The sequence below is a fragment of the Triturus cristatus genome, chromosome 1_2 (genome assembly GCF_964204655.1).
Source record: "Triturus cristatus chromosome 1_2, aTriCri1.1, whole genome shotgun sequence".
Lineage (NCBI taxonomy): Eukaryota > Metazoa > Chordata > Amphibia > Caudata > Salamandridae > Triturus > Triturus cristatus.
The window spans coordinates 586461980-586481782 of record NC_140580.1 but is presented as its reverse complement, the minus strand read 5'-3'; the positions used below and the strand labels follow the sequence as shown (position 1 = coordinate 586481782).

General features: G+C 47.7%; 1 protein-coding gene and 1 long non-coding RNA gene across 2 annotated transcripts in view; one reads left to right on the top strand and one right to left on the bottom strand.

Moving 5' to 3' along the window:
* The window catches only part of LOC146867690 (uncharacterized), a 376821-nt gene extending 373575 nt beyond the window's left edge, over positions 1-3246 (bottom strand). Inside the window, exon 1 of the long non-coding RNA XR_014962017.1 lies at positions 3132-3246. This is a non-coding gene — a long non-coding RNA (uncharacterized LOC146867690). The remainder of the gene's footprint in view (positions 1-3131) is intronic.
* LOC146867689 (calcium homeostasis modulator protein 2-like) overlaps positions 1-19803 on the top strand; it is a 66282-nt gene that overhangs the window by 17700 nt on the left and 28779 nt on the right. The window lies entirely within an intron of this gene.

Sequence of the window (19803 nt, the reverse complement as noted above, 5' to 3'; positions counted from 1 at the left end):
GCCGGCTCCCCCCACCCCCCCGCGGGTGGGACCCCCTCGAAAGGGCTGGTACACAAGCGGCAGCCCACTGGCAGTAAAGATAGTCTTCCCCGACCCCGCCAGGCCCATGGTATGCTGCCATAAATCCGTATCTAGCTCCCCCCATTTTGCCTCCGCATCCCATGCCATGCGCGCCCGGAATTCCTCATCATACTGAGCCCAGGCATATCCACCCCCCGTAATTTGTGCCTTCCTAATGACGTCCATGTATTTGAACATGGCCACTGACCTCTCCGGAAACTTCTCGCAATACACGCTGGCATATATCAGAAAAGCCGCTGTCCAGTTTTCTATTGTCAGCGGCACCTTAGGCCTCTTTGCGAGCTCAAATTCCTCTTCCTTCGAACCCTCTTTCGCCCTGACCTCCCTGTGCAGGAGTTTGAGTATCTCCACATACTCCCCTTTCCAGATCCGTTCCTTTGTAGCCAACATCAAGTGCGCCCCCAAGGGCTTGGTCACTCCCATATATGGTAACCGCTTTACCTTCAATTCCTTACTCTCCAGTTTTGTCTCCTCTGCCTTTGCGTCCCCTGTTCCCTTCTCACTTGTCCCCTCCTTCTTGGTCTGTCCGCTGTCGCCCTGCCCTACGCCGTCCGTGCCCACAGCCACATCAACCACATACGTACCTTTGCGCAATCTTTCCCCTACGTCCCCCTCCGCCCCCGCCCCCCCCACCCCTCTCGACACCATCCTTGGCCGCCCGAGCAAATGTGCATTACCTGGCGCCAATGTCTCCGTCCGTCGCTCCTCCCGGCGTCCAGGCCTGGGGGCCGAGCTGCTTTCCCACCTGGATGTCCGACCCGTGGGCTGCGCCTGGCGTCGTGACACCTGTAAGAAACTATCCACAACATTACTCGGCCCCCCGTCCCTACCGTCTCCCACCTCACGCAACTCTCCTTCCTCCATACTCTCCTCCTCATAATCCAAAGTCTCCTGCCCCGCACCTTCAGCGCTGCCCGCTGGTAGTGCCACCTGTCTCCGTGATACAAACAAAGTTTCCTCTCCGGCGTTCCTCCGGCGCTGTCCCCCGGGGCGCTGTGACCCCGTGGGTGTTGGGGCTGGCGAGCCCGTCACGGGCCTACTTGTGCCAGCCGCGGCGGGATCCCTCGCCGGTACTGGGCACGCCGCCCGAGGCTCCACCCTCCCTTCTCCTTGGCGTCGCCAGGCCGCTCCCAGCCCTGCCAAGTCCGGTACCCCGCGATGCTCCTGCTGTCGCTCCGCTACCTGCAAAGAAAATGAATGGTCTGGTGTGCTGGGCCTACCTATCTTCCTTCTCCCATCCCATCCCCGCTTGCCAGCCCCCGACGACTCCGCGACCCACGCCTTGCCCACCGCGCTCAAATCCCCCACTTCGACGTCCTCCCCAGCTCCGTCGTCCCCGTCACTCCACTCCCCCTGCCCACTCCACCCCAACCCCTGCCCGCTCGGCCCCCCCCCCCCACCGCGCCACCCCCTACGCCTCCCCCCCCCCTCCCCCCCGTCTCCCCCGTACCTGCGCCCTTGGCCCCCACCCCCGAGGCCCCCCCCAAACCCTCCGCCCACGACTCAAAAATATCCAAGCCGTCCCAGTCCCTCTCGCTGCCCTCTGACTCAAATAACACGGGGGATTCCCCACCTGTCGCATCCCCCCCCAGGACCCCCCCTTCCGGGCCCCACCCTCCGTCGTCGCACTCCGCCAAGCCCCTGACCCCTACGCTCCCCCCCACTGCTCTCCCTTCTCGCCCCCCCCCGCCTCTCCCCGATTCCCCCCCTGTCGCCTCCTGTCCCGACGCGATCGCCCCCCCACTTAAGGCCGCGCCCCCCCCCCTCCCCTGCCCCGCCGCCTGCCGCCTATCCTGCCAATCTACTCTATTACCAGCCAGGCCCGAGCCGCCCACCCCCCCCCCCGCCCCCCCACCACCCTCCCCCATTCCGCTACTTCCCAACTCGGGGCCTCGTGTCTCCACGCTGTGTCTGCCCCATAAACCCCTTCCTGTGCTGCCGTCTCGCCAGGGCCTTCCCCACACCTTCCATCTCCCTCCCCCTGCTCCGCCCGCCCCCGCGCGCTCCGCGATCCTGTCATCAGGCCTGCCCGGCCCTCGCTCGAGCGTCTCTTCGCCCCAGCCGTAACCATGGCAACGGCCGCTCCCCGGCTCGAGGAGCGGCCCGCGTAGGACCTGGGCCTCTCCCGTGAGGCGTCCTGGGCCTTCCCCCGTCGCGCCGCTCGTCCCCGCCCCCTCCCCGCCTCCAGACCCCTAGCACTCCCATCCACGCCCGACGCAGACCCGGAGGCGGCGCTCCTGGCATATGCGCCGCCTCGAACACTCACCGCTACACGCGACGGACTCCCAGGTGGCGAACAAGCCGCGACGGCGGCCGCCACCCCCGCGGACGCGCGCCTCGCCGGGCGCTTCGTCCAATTGGCCTCCTGGACCAGCAAGTCCATCCTCCCTGCCTCGCTCAACAACCGGATAGCCTCCAGAACACGGTAGTCGCCGCCAGACATGTCTCCAGGTACTTCTAACACTCCTACTCTCGCCTACTACTACCCAACAAACTTCAAAAAAAAAACTTTTAACTAGCGCACCCAGCCACCAGGTCACCAAGTCTAAAATGGTGGCTGGGATATCGCGCGTTTTACCTATATACCTCTTGGGCTACTGCCCCTGGATTTGGGCTACATTTGGGCTATCCCTCAAATGTAGCCCAATTTACTACAAAATGGCCGATCGGCCACGCCCCCCTCTCCCCCCTCCCAACCTGCCCGGGCGGCAGACCTCGCGGTGCTCGGCTGCCCCCCAGGCTCCCATTGGATGCAAGAAATTATGTACTGAAGTTTTCGGAGTGCATTTTAACTGCCTGCACTGAAAAAGAGAGCTGTTGTTATTTGTTTACATTATATTGTCGAATGGGGTCGGTCAGCATGTGTGCAGCTGCCCGTTTCCCAATTGCTGCACTCTTTAACAGCTGATACTTCACGCTGGTTTCTGGTTTCCGACTGTAGATTTTGGTGCTACATGTTAAAATAACATTAGTAAGTAAAATGCAAATCATAGTGCCTTTTTATGTGTAAGGGCAGTTAGAGTTAACTTTGCAAAGTTGTGCCAACTCACCTGCTGCCTTCCATGACGGTAGTACTGCGCAACGGTTCTCTCAAAAAGCAAAGGCCGGCTTCGTCTGCAACTTCTCACTCGACTACCTTGGCAATGGCAAACGTGCCCACCGACTCACTCAGGCTCAGCAGCAGGCGCAGCTCGGAGCGGAGCTGTGGGCTCCATCAGCCCCCTCAGTCCATGGGGTAAGGTCATCATTGATTTTAATTTACGGCCGCTGGCGGTGTGAGCAGGCTGTCACGCAACCTAGCCAGGCAGCCTCTCAAATGTTTAACTGCGGCCAGAGTAGGACGACGTGACGTCACATCCGCCGGAACTAAAGAGAATCTGAGAATGTTTCACTGTGAAACCTGAGTCCTGGTGACGTCAGTCAGAACAATGCTGCTCCGCATTGATAACGCATTGGCAGCCAGAGTGTTATCAGCTATTAGCTCAGCCAGCCCCCAAGCCTGCGAAAATAGAGCGCACGAAGCGCCGCGCTGCCAGCCTGCATTAGTTTAGTCATATCAGCGCTTTAACAGCTCGACAGCCGAGGCAGGCGCTATGCCCATTTTGCGTGACTTTGCCTTTCAGTGCGGTGATGCGGACCACCCACACTGAAATGCGTTAGTCTAACGCATGATGCGTGATACTTGGCAGTGTGACACAGGGTTGGGGTCAAGCAACACCGAGGGTAAGGGCATCAGGGCCAAACAGCACAGAGCACATGAAGGGTCAAGCAACACAGGAGATGTGAAATTAACATTGAGGGCAAAGGTGGGGTAACCAAGTCAAAGCGTGTGGGGGAAAACGGAGAGCACCGGTGGGCCGGAGAGCAAACGGAGCAGAATGCACAACATAGAACGGGGGAACAGAAGAACAACATGGGCAAAAATGCATCATGGGGAGCCGAGGGAGCGGCACACGGGCAAGGCAACGTCCACACAAGTGCGGCAGTCGGGCAAGATTACACAAGGGACATATCTGGACATGCAGTTTAGTCGGGTGCTTAAAGAAAAAGTAGCGCCTGAAAAGGAAGCAGTGGAAGGACTCTATTCGTCCATGCTCCATTGCAAGAACAAACACACAAAGCTTTGAACTTTATTTGATTATTCAGAGATCAACATAAAAGCATATACAAAATAGCCCAGAGAAAACAATGATGAGAAGAACAAGTGAGTACTCAAAATGCAGTAGTCAACTTTGATTTTGCTTGCTAAAATAAAGTTAGAATATCCAAATTTTTCATGGTGCCTTAACGCCGACTTTAAAACACCCCCCAAAGATAAACATCTGGGTTGGATAACATGTCCAAAAAGTTAAAATCTGGTTTAAATTTGAAAAATCCATAAGCTTTAAATAGCAGTAATAAATAACGTTGCGTAAAAGGTTTATAACATTTGCAAACAAAAAAGAATAAACTGCATGAGTGTTTGTGTAGAGGATGCATCACAGGGACATAACAATACAGTTGATGAGTCACATTGTCCCATGGGATAGCAAAGATTGATACTGCCCAGCCGCAGTCGAAATCTGGTCAGTAACAATCTTTCCCATGGGTTATTAACCATGGTCAAATAAGGCTCTGTGTTGAATGTAGTTTATATGATAGCATATCCCGTATTGTAGCTTTATTCATCTCTTCAGGCTCTCTGAGCATGAATGTTAAAGTAAAAAAAAAAATGTTCACCCTTTGTTCTTCCCCGTTAGCAATCTGATAGGGAGCAGTAAACAGGTTGGATCTGCCAAGGGCATAAAACTCTTCGCCTGATGTGTCTCAGCAAGGGAATCTTACGGCCTTAAGTCGCACCTGAGGCAGTCTGCAATTCAGAGGCAGTTGTGGCGGGGGGGGGGGGGGAATAGGTCGACAGACGATGGAATAAGTTTTATTGATTTAGTTTTACCGATTTCATCATCTGTCGACTTCTCCCCACTCCCTGGTGCTGCAATTCTCTCTCGGATGAGGGTAGTATGAGAGTTTCCCTACATTGTAACCTATAAACGCATTGGTGCTTATTTAAAAATATCTTCTACTTAAGTGAGGCCTAGTTCTTTGAGTATGAAATAGTGAGGGCTGCAGTTCTCTTCTCATTTGTTGGTGTTACAATAGCCCCATATTGCAGCCCCATACAACATACTGGCAGGCACATACACTTCAATAGCTCTAAAATTGGTATGACCTGTTTGTTTCCCACATGTTTTACAAAGTTAGGCAGAGTTCCAATGGATTGATTAAGCTAGAGACATCTGTTTAAAAGATGAGGAGACCATGTGTTTATGGAGTCAGCATTGACCCCCTAAAAATTGAAAATATGTCCCTTCTCTACTTGTTTACTCTTAATTGAAACGACTTACAGGATTGTAATGGGTATTAGAGATGTTAGTCCCATGATCCAGAATATCCATAAATTTAACGAAGGTGTCAATTAGGCCATTAAGGCTGTTTGGGGTTCATGATATAAGAACTGCATCATCAGCATACAGTATAGCTGGGACGTGGGTAAAGTTAACCTTGGGCATGCCCTCAGTGAGGTAAGCAGTGATGAGTTAAGGCCATTTATATACAAGAGAAACCGAATTGAGCCGGTACGCCACCTTGACAAACTCCCCTCATGAGCATAAAACACTCAGCACATTCACCCTCGGAGCCAAACCTTACTGATCCAGAGACCCCAGAATATAGGGCATGGAGAAAATGTATCAGATCTGAGGGCATCCCCATTGAGGTCAAAATGCTTCAAAGCTTTGATCGGTTAACCTGATCAAATGCACTACAAAGATCCATAAAGGGCCTCCCCTGGACTATACTATATTTACTGATAATCCAGTGTACATTTAAGCACTGTTCCTGTGTGCCTAACCCTTCCCTAAAGCTATATTGGACCGTCGAAAGGGCTTTAGTGTCTTCCACTCAAGCTTTATCCTATGCAATATAATCCGGCCTACAACTTTAACACTAGAATCAAGCAATGAGCTCGCTCGATAACAATCTTGCTATATTCCTTTTTGAAAAGTAGTATGATAACCGATGTGTGCCAGGAAGATAATAATTTAGAGTACACTGCTGAGTTTAATACGTTAATGATGACCGGATCCCAAAACTCAGTATTCTCTATAAAGGTTAATTGGAACCCTGTCCGGGCCAGAGGCCTTGTTCAATGGACTGATAGTAATGGCAGTGATAACGTCCTGTAACTCAAACAATATCAAGCAGGACACTTAAGGAGGGCTCAATTAAGTGTGTCTACAGTATCCAAAAGGAAGCAATAAACAGATCTAGTGCTCCACCCACTTATTGGCTGGGATATTAGTTCCCAAGAAGTCGGATTGGCCTGCACTAATTCTGTTTGAACTGATAATGTTCTAGAAGGCTCTTGTATTTTGTTTGAGCAAGTTGTAACTAAATTGGCCCAGGTTTTCCTCATTAATTGCAATTTTTCTTTTCCTAATCACTCTTTTGTGCTCAGACCTAGCCCTAATTATTTTCAGACTTGACTCTGGGATTGGGGTTCAGATCAACTCTCAAATGTATAGTGGCCTCCCTACATTACAGGTCAAAGTATCTAGGGTCAGTGGACTTATTCATTCTCATAGGGGCCATTAAATACTTGAATATATTAAAACCTAGTTTAATAAATGCATCAACTAATAAATTATTGGGGCAAAATACTGATAGAAATCTGCCATAGATTACACCCAATATTTCTTTCACAGTGTTAGAAAAACACAGACTGGGGACACCAACCAAAAGTGAAGGCTGCATGCGCTAACTAACTTATGATAAGCTTGCAAATGAGAGTGACAATGAAGCCAACTAATGGTAAAGAAGCCCACTGTAAGCTAACAATGGCTCACAAGCAGCAGACATGCACTGTCTCAGGTAAAACCTAAAAATTAGAAAAGTATTTCCTGATTGTAAGCAGTGGATGTCATCCAGCCTAAAGGATGGTTTTAGAAAAAAACTATCTTCCAGTAGATGGACTAACAAAAGCTACCAAATAAGGAGCAGAGAAATTAGATTGAAGTGAAAGCCAACCCAATCAGTAAACATTAAGTAAACCTGTCTGGGATGATGCAACACCACTTCCATATACCACTGGGTGCATAAAGAGTGGTTTATATGACATATGTGTTGACTTTTCTGGTCTGGTTTTGCCGAGGCAACCATGGCACAACATGGCATTCGTGTGAACAGTATCTTCATCTCAAGAATACAATGTCCGTTGTAACAAAGCCCGAATGAATGGCGTCATCAATGCTTATTTGACTTAAGTGACTAAGTAAATGGCTAGTAAAGAATTGAAGAAGTACTTTTGAAAATGAAATCAGAAATATATGCTTCGAATATGATGATTTATTTAAAAGCAATATTTGTACTGCCTGTTTCTAAATAGAATAGTAACCACCCTCTTGGTTGGTCGCTGAATCGCTAATCAAGAAATGCATCTTTATAAACAGAGAATGATGAAGTCTTGGCAGACACAAATTACAATATTAATAGATAGCGACCACAAATTAAAATTGCGTTACTGACTTGCCTGAAGGGAGAGCGTATAACAAACTCAAAATGTCAGTAAACATGTCAAACTGGGAACTGTTTGATCCAAATTGCAGTTACATCACTTTATGAATTTAGAACTGTTTAGCTAGTGATGTCTTTAAGAAGCCAACTAGAATCAAATAAGTGTGGAAAAGAAAACCAGCACAGCAACAACATGCCACCCTATCAATGCCAGAGACTGCAGAGCACAGCAATCGACTCCTTAAAGCACCTTATACTCCAGCTGTTCACAGAGACAAAGTGCTGCTGTTCAGGCCAGGGCATGCACTCCATAAGTATTCGCTAGACTCCATTTGTAACTAATGATGCTAAATGATCACAGTGATGGAAACCTGAGTCGTTCTGCGTGGAAAATCTGTCAATGTTAACCTTTCAGATATCTGGATGTAAGGAAATACCAGGGTGTGTTAGAAGAAAACAGACATTGCCATAGTCGGACAATAGGTCTCTTCCAATCCAGAGTTCAACTTGCTAACAAGTCAGTAGGTTTTTGCCATTTATGACTGAAATAGGCTGCCTGCCTGAGTTGGTTTCAACAACACTGTATTTTTCCAGTGATTGGCTCTTATAACTAGGATCTTGGAGCCCTCGTAGACAGAAGGCGAGCAAGCACATTCACCAAACTAAGAAAGGCATCCGAGAACTCATGTGATCAGAACACAACTAAAATAATAAACATTTTTACTTACTGCCTGTACAAAAAGAAAATAATTATTGCCTCAAACAAAGCAGGTAAGGTAATTCCTTATCAGATGAGCACACATAAGCAACAGGACTACTGTAAAGTAATTGTAAAGCAAGCACATGTGCGGGCTGGAATCTGCTGTTTCTGTATGTGTCACCTAAAGAGGCATTCTGAGTAGTCTGGAGCGACCTGTAAAATAAAAACCAAAGAAATGAGATTGACAAGGAAGTCAACTGATAGAGCGGGGTTTCTTAAATCTTAGTGAATAAAATTATCAAAGATAGTCCCCCATTGGATGTAAGGACATTTGATTGCAACTTGAAGTGGTAGAGAGGCGCTAACATCAGCCATACATTTCATGTACATAGGGCCCGATTCACAGAACTAACTTAAGACAAAATCCTAAACTTACTACCATTTTGGTATTCCCAGAAGGCACTTACTCATTTCGGTGTTCACAGAAGTTAGGAGTCCTAACTTCAGGACTCCTAAATGCCTTCTGTGAATACCGAAAGTCTTAAAGTTAGGATTTTTCTCAGTTTAGGAGTCCTAAAGTTAGGAGTCCTAACTTTACTACTCCTAAACTGAGAAAAATCCTAACTTTAAGACTTTTGGTATTCACAGAAGGCATTTAGGAGTCCTGAAGTTAGGACTCCTAACTTCTGTGAACACCGAAATGAGTAAGTGCCTTCTGTGAATACCAAAATGGTAGTAAGTTTAGGATTTTGTCTTAAGTTAGTTCTGTGAATCGGACCCAGTGAAACTAATCTGGATCTTCAAGAACAACAGAGGATTGTGTTCAAACCTTACGAGTTTTATTAACAATTTAGTTCCAGTTACAAGTTAAGTCAGTCATCAAAATTGAAAAACAAATATTGTAAAAGCATACATATTTAAAGGATCATGCCATCTGAGTTTGTTTATAATAAGGAAATGATGCAAAATCAAATCACATACAGCAAGTAAAATATCAACCAAACAGGTTCCATAAAGGAAATTCCCTATTCTAAATAAAGTATTGAAAGTGGAAGGGGAAATTCAATGAGAAAGGTGTCAGAATCAGATAAAAAGTTTAAGGTTAAAAACAAGTATGAGTGCTGAAGCATAAAGCTCAACGCTCTGGACAGGGAAAATCATCCGAGTCGAGAAGGAGGCTTTTCTCAGCGAAGTCAGGACATGATCTGCTCTACTATTCTAAAAAACACACAATTAAAGCATGATAGAAAATTCTAGAAGACTTATATCAGTTTCCACCAAACTAACCAATCCGAAACAGCGTTCTCTAGGAGCAGGTAGATTCTTTAATTTTCCCAGCTCACAACAAAGAAGCAATCATCTGGGTGACCATTGATTTAACATCAGTCTGGTCTGCATGTACAGGAGGATCTCCCCCACTGTCTCAGTCTCCATATCCACGGGCAACTTCTAATTAAAGGTCAGTTGCCTAACAATCTAATACAAAAAACAATGAACTATTTTAACTTAATGAACGTAAAGATAAGCCACCTGTAGCTGAGAAAAAAAACAAGACGCTGGCAAGGAACCTATTAAAATGAAATTCATATTACTCATCCTTAGTTAAAAGTTAAGCTAACCTTCATAAAAATGGATACTAAACAAGTACAGTTAGCATACATAAATATAATGATTACATTTCGAGTATATGTGTAGCTTTTCCTACACATAAATGAAGCCACCTACTACTGCTTAATTAATACAATGCACACAGATTAATATGTTTATCGTATAACGTGTCTATAAACTGCAAGAGCATAAGGCACTAAAATTACGCTGGACCACAACCAATGGTAAGTTATGCGTGGGCTCTAAGCCCTTTTTAGATTCATAAAAATAAAAAATAAAACCCTTGCAGAGACATCCCAAGCAATGTGTCAGGCAAGATCAAAAGAAAGCTGTTTTTGACTAACTGCTGACCCTGGCTTGTAACGCAGAGAATGCCATCAGCCCACCAGCACATAGTTTCACTAGCATACAAGATCAGTATAACCTGGACGGTGGGCAGGGAGATGGTTGCATTCTAAGGGGTGGGCCAGGCCAGGAAGCACCAAAGAGACCAAAGGCAAACCTCCTATGGTCACAACTGGCAGCAAAAGGCACCAGCCCTGCTTGGGCAGCATTTATGGAGCACCTATTAAATAAAACACAATAGTTTTTTTTACAGCTGGTATTTGGAACTCAAATATTTGAAAGTGCTTTCATGGGGAATAATGAAGAAAAAGGAGCTTTGGTGAAATAAAATATTTGCCTATGATCACACAATTTAAGTGGGGAAGTTGTGATTTAGCCAGGTTTTCTGGTTTCACTTTGTACTAATCAGCCGCTAAATTGGTATTCATATGTTTTTCCTTATTAATTTTAACACTTTGTTTTTACCTCTTTGTATGTTCTTCTGCAGTTTTTATATAGATTGAACTTCACCCAAAGGTGCTAGAGAGCTTTACGTGAGCACCAGTTACATCACAAAAGGTCACATACATTTTTATAGGCATGGTTAGAAAAAGTTGTTGAAGAAAAAAAACTTCACTCAGGTAATACCAGGATACACATTTATTTAGACACGTTTAGGATGTGTGTTGATGGATAGAGAACATCAGCCACCAGAAACCTCACAAGACTGAAAACACAGTCAGTATATATGCAAATCTCCACTGTCAGAGGTCATCTGAAGAGGAGGCCTATTCATCCAAAATATTTTACAGCTTAACAGGTGTCTGACCTAATTTAAACAAAGCTTCCTGTAATTAGAAAATGTTCCAGCTTCCCAAAACACGATAAGTAAAATGCTTAATAGTTTAGTCTTGTACAGTGATGTATGGTAAGCAGTGGGCGGGGACAGCAAATGTCTCAAAACAGAAACTACTGTTTTGCATTTTTCCATGGTCGACAGGGACAAAAAGTGACCTGCATAAATATTCTTGGTGTTGAAGACAGGAGCACTGATCAGTTGGTCATCTCATTCACATTTTATTTGTATTTTCTCATCATGGACACTATCATGTTTTTTATTTAGCTTCCACAAAGTGATTTGGTCAATCTGAGGATGTTCAGCCGATGCCAATACTGAAACCTGGTTCCCCAGTTCCGGAGTCTGCAGCTCTGACTGTAACGCCACATCCTGGTTAGAGGGAGGGTGGCAGGCAGAAGCCACTTGAATGATCGCCTCTTTACAGGGTTGAGGTTCCAACAGGATCTCAAGCTGAGCTAGAGCCAGGCTTCAGGCTCAAGCCTGGCTCAAGCTTTCAGTAGTTCGCCCACCTCAATTCCGGTGTGCCTTGTAGCTGCAATTTGCTGCCAGGTAGCTCCTTTCTGGAGAATTTACTGCTGGACACTTTATATTTTTTCATTTACCTCTCCAAAATAGGTTCACTGCTACCACCAAAGAGAACAGTTCCAAGAAAGCTATACTCCTGCCCCTGTTGCTCCACATTGCCGCAACAATAACCTTTGGAAGCTGAGTGGACCACTGCTTCTTCCCCCCCCCCCCCCCCCCCCCCCCCCCCCCCCCCATTGATACACTACAGCTCCACATTGCCGGCCATGTCTCTGCGCACCATCTATTCTGCCAATAGAGACCAAACTCCTTTTGTCCTGCGGTAATCTGGCTTCCATTCGCATGGAACCCATTTAGATGCCCAAGAACTATAACACTGTTTGCAGACCCACTGTTTTCTCCGGTGCTGGCAGCACCCCTAGTTCACCCATGAGCTCTTGGGACCTTGCCAATAGAGCGTGGAAGTTCGCCAGATCAGGTACCCCCACAATAAAGAAATCATCCAAATAGTCGGTTACCAGCTGATGGCTCATATGCGATGTAGGAACTGAAACACTCAAACAGAGCACATAAATGGAGCAACCCATTGGTAATGCTTTATCCACGTTCCATTTTCCTTGCAAACCCAGTAGCTGGGAGTCCTCAGGGTGTATCAGAAGAACAGTAAAGATAACTTCACATCGCATTTTGGCTTTTAACGCTCCCAGGCCTGCCGTCACTACCAGTGACATGGCCACATCTACCGAAGAGTATGACACCGACGCAACTTCCTCCTCAATAGTCATTCAGCGACCCACCCTCAGGCCATGACAGGTGCTGTATCAAACAAAATTGGCCCACCTCTTTCTTTGGCATTACTCCAATTGGGGACATGATCAGATCTGCCATTGGCCAATCATGAAAGGGTCCCGCCATCCTTACCTCTGAGACCTTTCTCCAATTTCTCCTGCACCGCCTGTCTGTGCTCTTTTGCTAAGTACAAATTGTCCACCCATCGCCGAGTCCGAAGACCCCCGTACTCCAAACGAAAACCCCAGTGAAACCTTTACCCCAACTACCTTTCCTCTTCTGTCTGCTTGTAGAAACTAAGCTAGTACTCCAACCTCTCCAGATTATTCCAGAGTACGAGCCTTTTGCACCAGATCCCTGGACCCCCCTCCTTCTCGTGGACCTGAAAATTGCTGCTGATGACCTGCTTGGCTACTCCTGTACTGCTGCAACTGCCCAGTTCCCTGGCTGTGAGCTGCATCCCCTGTCCCGTAACAGCTGACTCATGGCAAAATTTACAGTATTCTCATGTGCACATACCTCTATTAAAATCTCAACTGGTGCCTCCACCCCAAGTGGGACGTCCCTGAAAGGGGCGATACACTATAGGCAGACCACTTGCTGTAAAGATGGTCTTACCAAGCTTTGCGGCCCTCATGGTCTGCTGCCAGAGGTCTGAGTCTAATTCCCCCCCATTTGGCCTCGGAATCCCAGGCCAGCCGTGCCCTAAATTCCTTGTTGTATTGCACCCACTCATCACCCCCCTCCCCACGTCGGTTGGGCTTTCCGTACCACATCCATGTATTTGAACATGGCTACGCATCGCTCTGGATATATCTTGCAGTATACGCTGGCATAAATCAGAAATGCTGTGGTCACTTTTCTATTGTGAGGGGTACCCCCCCCCCCCGTAACTACCCTGGAGCCCTCCTTTTTGCCTGTGCCACTGCACTGACGGTGAGCGCTGTCTTTTTCTTCAGTACCTACTCCCACATCCATCATGTATTGAGCAGCTTCCCCCTCCCCCTCTTAACAATCTGCTAGTATCCACGTCAGTGGATACCATCTTTGGTGCATTCCCCATCTCCTTGTCCTTACCAAGGCCATTGCAGTCCTCCTCGCCAGTGGTCGCTCCTCCTTTGCACTCTTTTTTGGCCGTTCGTTGTGCACCTTTAACATACTGGACAACTCATCAGTGGACCTCTAGTCGTAGTGCGACGCGTGGCTCTGCGGGGCAGGGGGGCAAGTTAACCCGTCCCTTCAGCTCCACTGGCGCTACTCATCTGCTTGCTGTTTCTCGTGTGCCAGAGGCTGTTCCAGACCTATCAGCTGCTGGGACCAACGAGGTCATCCTGGACCTTCATACTTTGGCCATGCCGGAATCCTCCGCTGGTGTCAGGCGAACCGTGCTGGGCCCAGCCCTTTTTTCCCTTAGGTGCTGATGAGCTGCACCCAGCTCTACTGAGTCTGGAACGCTGCACCGCCTCTGCTCTTGAATGAAAGCTGACAGGACTGGTAGGCTGGTACCCAGCCAGTACCCAGCCCCTGACCTGACACCTCTTCTGTATCCAAAAAATCTTTAACCCACACCTGATCTGCCTTCACGCGATTCGCAAACCCACCTCTCCTGCCAACGCCCATCCCCCCCACTGCATCCCACCCAAGATGGGGCTGCCCCCGACGACCCCAAAATCCTTATCTACCAAGCCGCCCTCTTCTAAAACATCCTCCTCCCCACTCAAGCATAGCAGTCACTGTTGCGGATGTGGGGCCCCATCCAACTCCTGCTGCCTTCCCTCCCACCTCCTCTGGAAAAATCTCTCCCTCCTCCCCTGTGGCCCCCACTACAGGAAACCTCCCCTACCTATGTATTTGTCCACCTGGACCACCATGTCACGCTCTGCATCACCCTTGTGGTCTCCTTCCAGTGCTCAAATATGTCCAACCTTCCCCCGCAGTCTGCCCTGTCCCTCGGAGAGTTGTGGGACCACTCTGCTGTGTGTTGATCCCGACTCCTCCCCCCACTGCCTGTAGGCCTTTTGCCATCCCTTCCACTGTCCGTTGGATGATGCTGGGGACGCTCTCCGCCCCACCCGGCTCCTCTCTGCACCCCCCTCCCATCCTGCTAGAGCACCACGAAGGGCTGCAAAGATTCTTCATGTCTGTACAAACCCCTCCCATCCCGCGTGCCATCAAACGTGGGTGGCTCCTCTGATGCCGCCCACTTCTGTTTTTTTACTGGTGGCCCTGTAAACAGGCATACCAGATGGCGGGTCGCTTTGCCTCTGACTGTCAGCGTGGACCTTGCTACATGGACCTTGTCCATGCTGGCCTCTTCCGCCCCCCCCCCTCCACTTCGCCCCTGCCCCTTCCACCTGCAGCCTCCAGTCCTGTCCAGGCCACGGCCCGGTCGACACCAGAAGGTCTGCCCTCCTCCGTCCGGAACCCTGAGGGGCAGCTCCTTTGTTCAAGGAGCGGCCCTTGCACTCACCTCTACTAACAGGGCCCCCTCCTCCCACCATTTCCTTGGCAGGGAGTACGCGACAATGGCCACCTCCACACCTGCGGACGCATGGAGAGCATAAGGTCTAACTTCTTGGCCTCCTTCAGCAGACGCAACGCCTCGGCCACTCATGCATCATTTGACTCCATTATGAAGTAAGTCAACTGTTCCGGTTAAATTAATAATAGCACAACCTAATCTTCCTCCTCACAGACTTATAAGGCTCTAGTAATGTCGCTACAGCTAAGCTCCCTGCTGCCAGCCACCAGGTCACCTGAAGCTAAAATGGTGGCTGGTAGCCCAACTAGAGCCCTGAAAAATATTTTGGGCTAAATTTGGGCTATAAACATAGCCTAATACAAAATGGCAGTCGCTGGAATGCACCACCCTCCCAATCTGTCTAGGGGGAAGACTTCCTCTGGTCAGCTGCCACTCAAACCCCCTTCACATGTCAATGTTTGTCCTGAAAGAGCTAGATGCGTGTGCTGCTGGAAGTTCTGGAAAGTCCATCAAATATCCAATTTTTCACTGGGAATGCATGGGAGATTTTTTGGGGTAAAGGGAGAGTAACAAAAAAACACATTTCCATAAAGCCAAACATTAGTACTTTACACTTAAATTCGATATGCATATGTAGAGCTAGGGAAATTAGTATGTAAATTTATCGCTGTGTGCATACCACTCTCTTGCACCATTTTTTTCTGACGTGTAGGTTGTTATATGTCCAAAATCGTTTTCATTACATAAGCCAGTGTTAAATGTCTGCTTATAGCTGTAACTTCCGCTTGTTTTGGGGATTTGGGCTCTTGGTGTTGAGGTGCAGTGGCACAGCAGTGCTTTGACACGGGTTCATTTACTGAGCTCTCCGGGTTAAGGAGAATTTGATTCGAAAGGGGTGCATGTCAAAACCACTGTATCGCCAATACGGTTTGCCCACTACTGGCTCAGCTGATGCTGCAGCAGTCAGAAAAGCCTGAGCAACATTTTAGGAGTAGAGGGAGAATTCCAGTGCTGAAATATCCAGTGAAGTTGCAGGCCAGGATTAATGTCATCCTAAATATAAGCGTGGGTTTTAAACAGACCTCCCCAGGATAATGCGGCATAGATTTTCAAATTTTGAGGCACAAAAATGAAAAATTTCCAGCATTATTGCAGCCCATTATTTTACTCGGAATCCTTCCTTTTCAGCCTTAAATCAGTGGAGCCCGTATTAACAGAGTATTCCACTTTGAAATAGGCATGTTTAAAGTTTCTGCTGCTCTACAGAAGCACAGCTCCAGTCCTACCCTCGTGGAACGGAGCTGTATTTTTCCCTGGGATGTTCTAGTGCCCATTTATGAACCCCTGCTGTGCACCGCTGCCTCCCAGATCCATGAGGCGTGACACCTTCTCCTCAGGCACCCGAGGCGCAGGATCGTAGTGGGTGGAGAAATTTATAGTAGTGGAGTACGTTTTCAACAGTCATGTAGGCATATGGTAAATCTAATACAAATATTACTGAGTGGTCTGACCAGAAATTACAACTCTGCCCCAGTCATCACAAAGGAACTCATAATGATATCCCTGAAAGGAAACTCTTATTTATCCAAATATATATTTATTTTCAGTAAAGTAGCTGAGAAATGGCTCCTTAATAAGAGTCTTGCCGTCCCTCATGGTGGTCGGTTTGGTTGTTTTCCTGGTCCCGTTGGGGCAAAGATTACCCTGTTCCCGTTACTACATGTATGTGAGATGTTATCTACTTTATGAGGGTGGATCGGGAGCCCTGTCATGCAAGGAACATTTCTGTGCATCGTGCTTGCACGATCCTGAGAGCAGAGTTGGCATCCATATTTATATGATAGATTTCCCTTTCAACAATGATACTGCTCCTCCTTCTTGCCTGCTGCCGCTGTCGCCGCATCGTTGCTCCGCCCACCAGCTCATCGCTCAGCCAGGCTTCCGATTCCGGGGCGAATTGACTCTCGTGTCCCGTGTTGACTCTGCCATCGCTTTCTCACGGTTTCACGATTTTCCGCTTTGGCCCCCGGTGCTCAACGACAGGGCCGCTTTCTGTGTCAGCATTCCAACAGCTGGTGGAAAGGAGCTTCTCGGCACCCCTTTCTGTGCCTAGGCATTTTACAGCCGGTTCTCAGGATTTTCACTGGACGTTTGGTGGGCGCCTTGGCCTTTCTGATTTGGTGAGACCAGCAGCCTCCGTGGTCTTTGTAGCCACACGTGTGACGCCCTGAGACACCGACATTGTGATATCCCTAAAGGGATTGGAAAAGAACTTCGGGATATGCGGTGAGGAAGAGGTGGTGTGGAGGTGGCAGCGATAGTGGGGTTTATTTAAGAAGGAGGTAAGTTCCAGACTTCTGTCTTTTTTTTTTTTCCCCTTCAAGGAAATGAGTATGTCCTCTTGTCCATCTCCCCCTGTGCTTTGCAGTAAGAAACCTCTCCTTGCTGCTTCAAAAGTTAAATCGCAGGGGGGAGCCACTAAAAAGAGGAAAATTGTAGGGAAGAAGGGGTCTGTTCAGCATGATCAAAGCGTGTCGTCAAGTGAGGCCCCATGCTCACACCTAGTAACCTCAATAAGGAGCTTTGTTTTTAAGTATTACCATAATAGAACCCGATGGCCTTTAGAGGAGGAGGCAAAGACCCCCCACGGGCCCCTCTGTGTACCGGTCTAAGCACCGGCCTCGGCAATAGACGTTTTACACTTAGCCCCGGATGAAGTACAACCATATCTTTCAGTGTATTCATCCAAGAATGGAACTGCGACCGCAAGAGGGGGTCCAAGATTGTCTTCTTCTCCTTGCTTGAACTTTTCGTTATCATCATTTAGTCCCGATGATTCCAGCCCATCCCAGTCGCCTTGTCGAGAAGATCAACAGGAACAAGTAAGCCTAACGTCATTATATAATACTCCCATGGATGGAGAGCCAAACTCCACGCTTGGATCGCAGGGGAGGTCTATATCACTCAAGCCCTCCTCATCATCATCTCTGTTGGACGTAATGTTACTTATGCAGACCACCCTGCATGGGATTCTATAAACATTGGTATCGATAAGGACGAACCAAGTGGACCAATTAAATTCTTTGAATGATATTCAACATGAATTGAAACCCTTAAAATCCTTTAAAGACAATCTGGGTGGTTCCATGAATACTCAATTACCTGCTGCAGTAATGGGGACAGAGCCATCGGGGCTGCATAGTGATATTTCAGGGAAATGCAAATGCCAGTTAAATATGGAGAGATCTGTTTATATTTCTAAATATCCTATGCTTGTGAGGAAAAGGCAGTATGGTTTTATCCCCTCGAAGTTTACCGTAAGGTCGTATCATACAATGGGGAGTGGGCCCCGGAATGGATTGCTTAGGTGTCGTGCCCCACGTGTATGCAAAAAGAAACGCATGCATAAGAAAGGGAAAAATAGTAGTGGTATCTGTTCCCAAGCCCAACATCCCAGACCCCAAGGTGGTAGCACTGTAAATGTGCTCCCATGTAAAAAGATACATAAAAGGGTCAAATATAGTGTAAACTCCCGCCCTAAAACCAGTCCGGATCGCTCTTCTGCTTCCCCGGTAGTCCGCTCTACTGTCTCGAATAAGAAACAAATAGCAGCCCGTATTAAGATGGTTGAGTCTCTGCCCTCAAATAAATTGCCCTTAGAGCATCCCTCAGCTTATGAATCCTCTATCAGGTCGCAATTAGGACGCTCAGAACTTTTGCTCGATATTACTCGTCGAGGAAAAAAAGCAAAGAAACTTCGACCCCTGAATCGCTCCAAAATTCTTCAGTTATTCTAACTCCTTCCCTCTCAGGGATAACCTCGTTGGACCTAGTATCTGAGGGGTTTCAATTGGGCGATCAAGGTAGAGAAGTTTCCAGAGTTTCTTTCATCTCTCCTTGTATTGCGGACCTAGTACTTAAGGCTGATGAAGACCTAGCAAAAGTAGGTCTACAGGCCCTGTGCCCCATAAAAAAGAGCCCTCAATCATTAGTACCTCAGTCGGGTTCATTTCAACCCGCCATTTTAAATATGCATAGCGGGTTATCTGCAACTCAATGGGAACGATCCATACCACACATCCCGTCCCTATGGCCCGAAGCTACTCAGCAAAGTATCCATCCACCCTCCGATTTGAGAGTGGTTATAATAAATGATAGGCCATTCTCACAGTCCAGGCAATTACCATGGGCTCAAGGTAATAGGTTCTCTCCCCTGCGGCACCTGCCGGAGGAAGGTGACTGGAATATTAGGCCCTGGAACGAGGAGTCCTCTCAAAATCTAAGAATCCTAAATTGGAATATCCATGGGTTCGAACGTTTGAGGAACAGCGGTGAACTGGAAGAAAGTCTGAAACCATTCCATCTGGTATTCCTTCAGGAGTCTTGGTTAAGAGAGGACCAGTCAGTCAAAGGATTCATGGCCCTGAATAGTAAAGGTCATTCCCGGGGTATGGGGGAGAGCATCTGCAGGTGTACTAACATTAATATCGACTAAGGTGATTAAAAGATCATTAGAGGTCATAAATGTTTCAAGTGGTTTGCAGCTATCTGTTGTGGAAATGGTCGTGGGTAACAATGTCCTTAGTTACTTTCTGCTTATAAATGTCTATATCCATAAAGAAGACCATCGGCAAATGAATCGTTGGCTGGAATTATTTGAATCTCCTTTCCAGCATTTGGTGGCAAAATACCCGGAAGCAGTGATAATAATGGCGGGGATGTAAATGCTCGTCTATTCCCTGCACAGCTAGACCAGCACTTGGAGGAAGTGCTGGTTTCCTACAATATTCCCTTAGCACAGTTTCCTCCAGGTACCATCAAAAAAGAGGCCAAAGTGTTGAGTCAAAGGCTGGCAAACCACGGTCTGATTTACTTAAATGGACG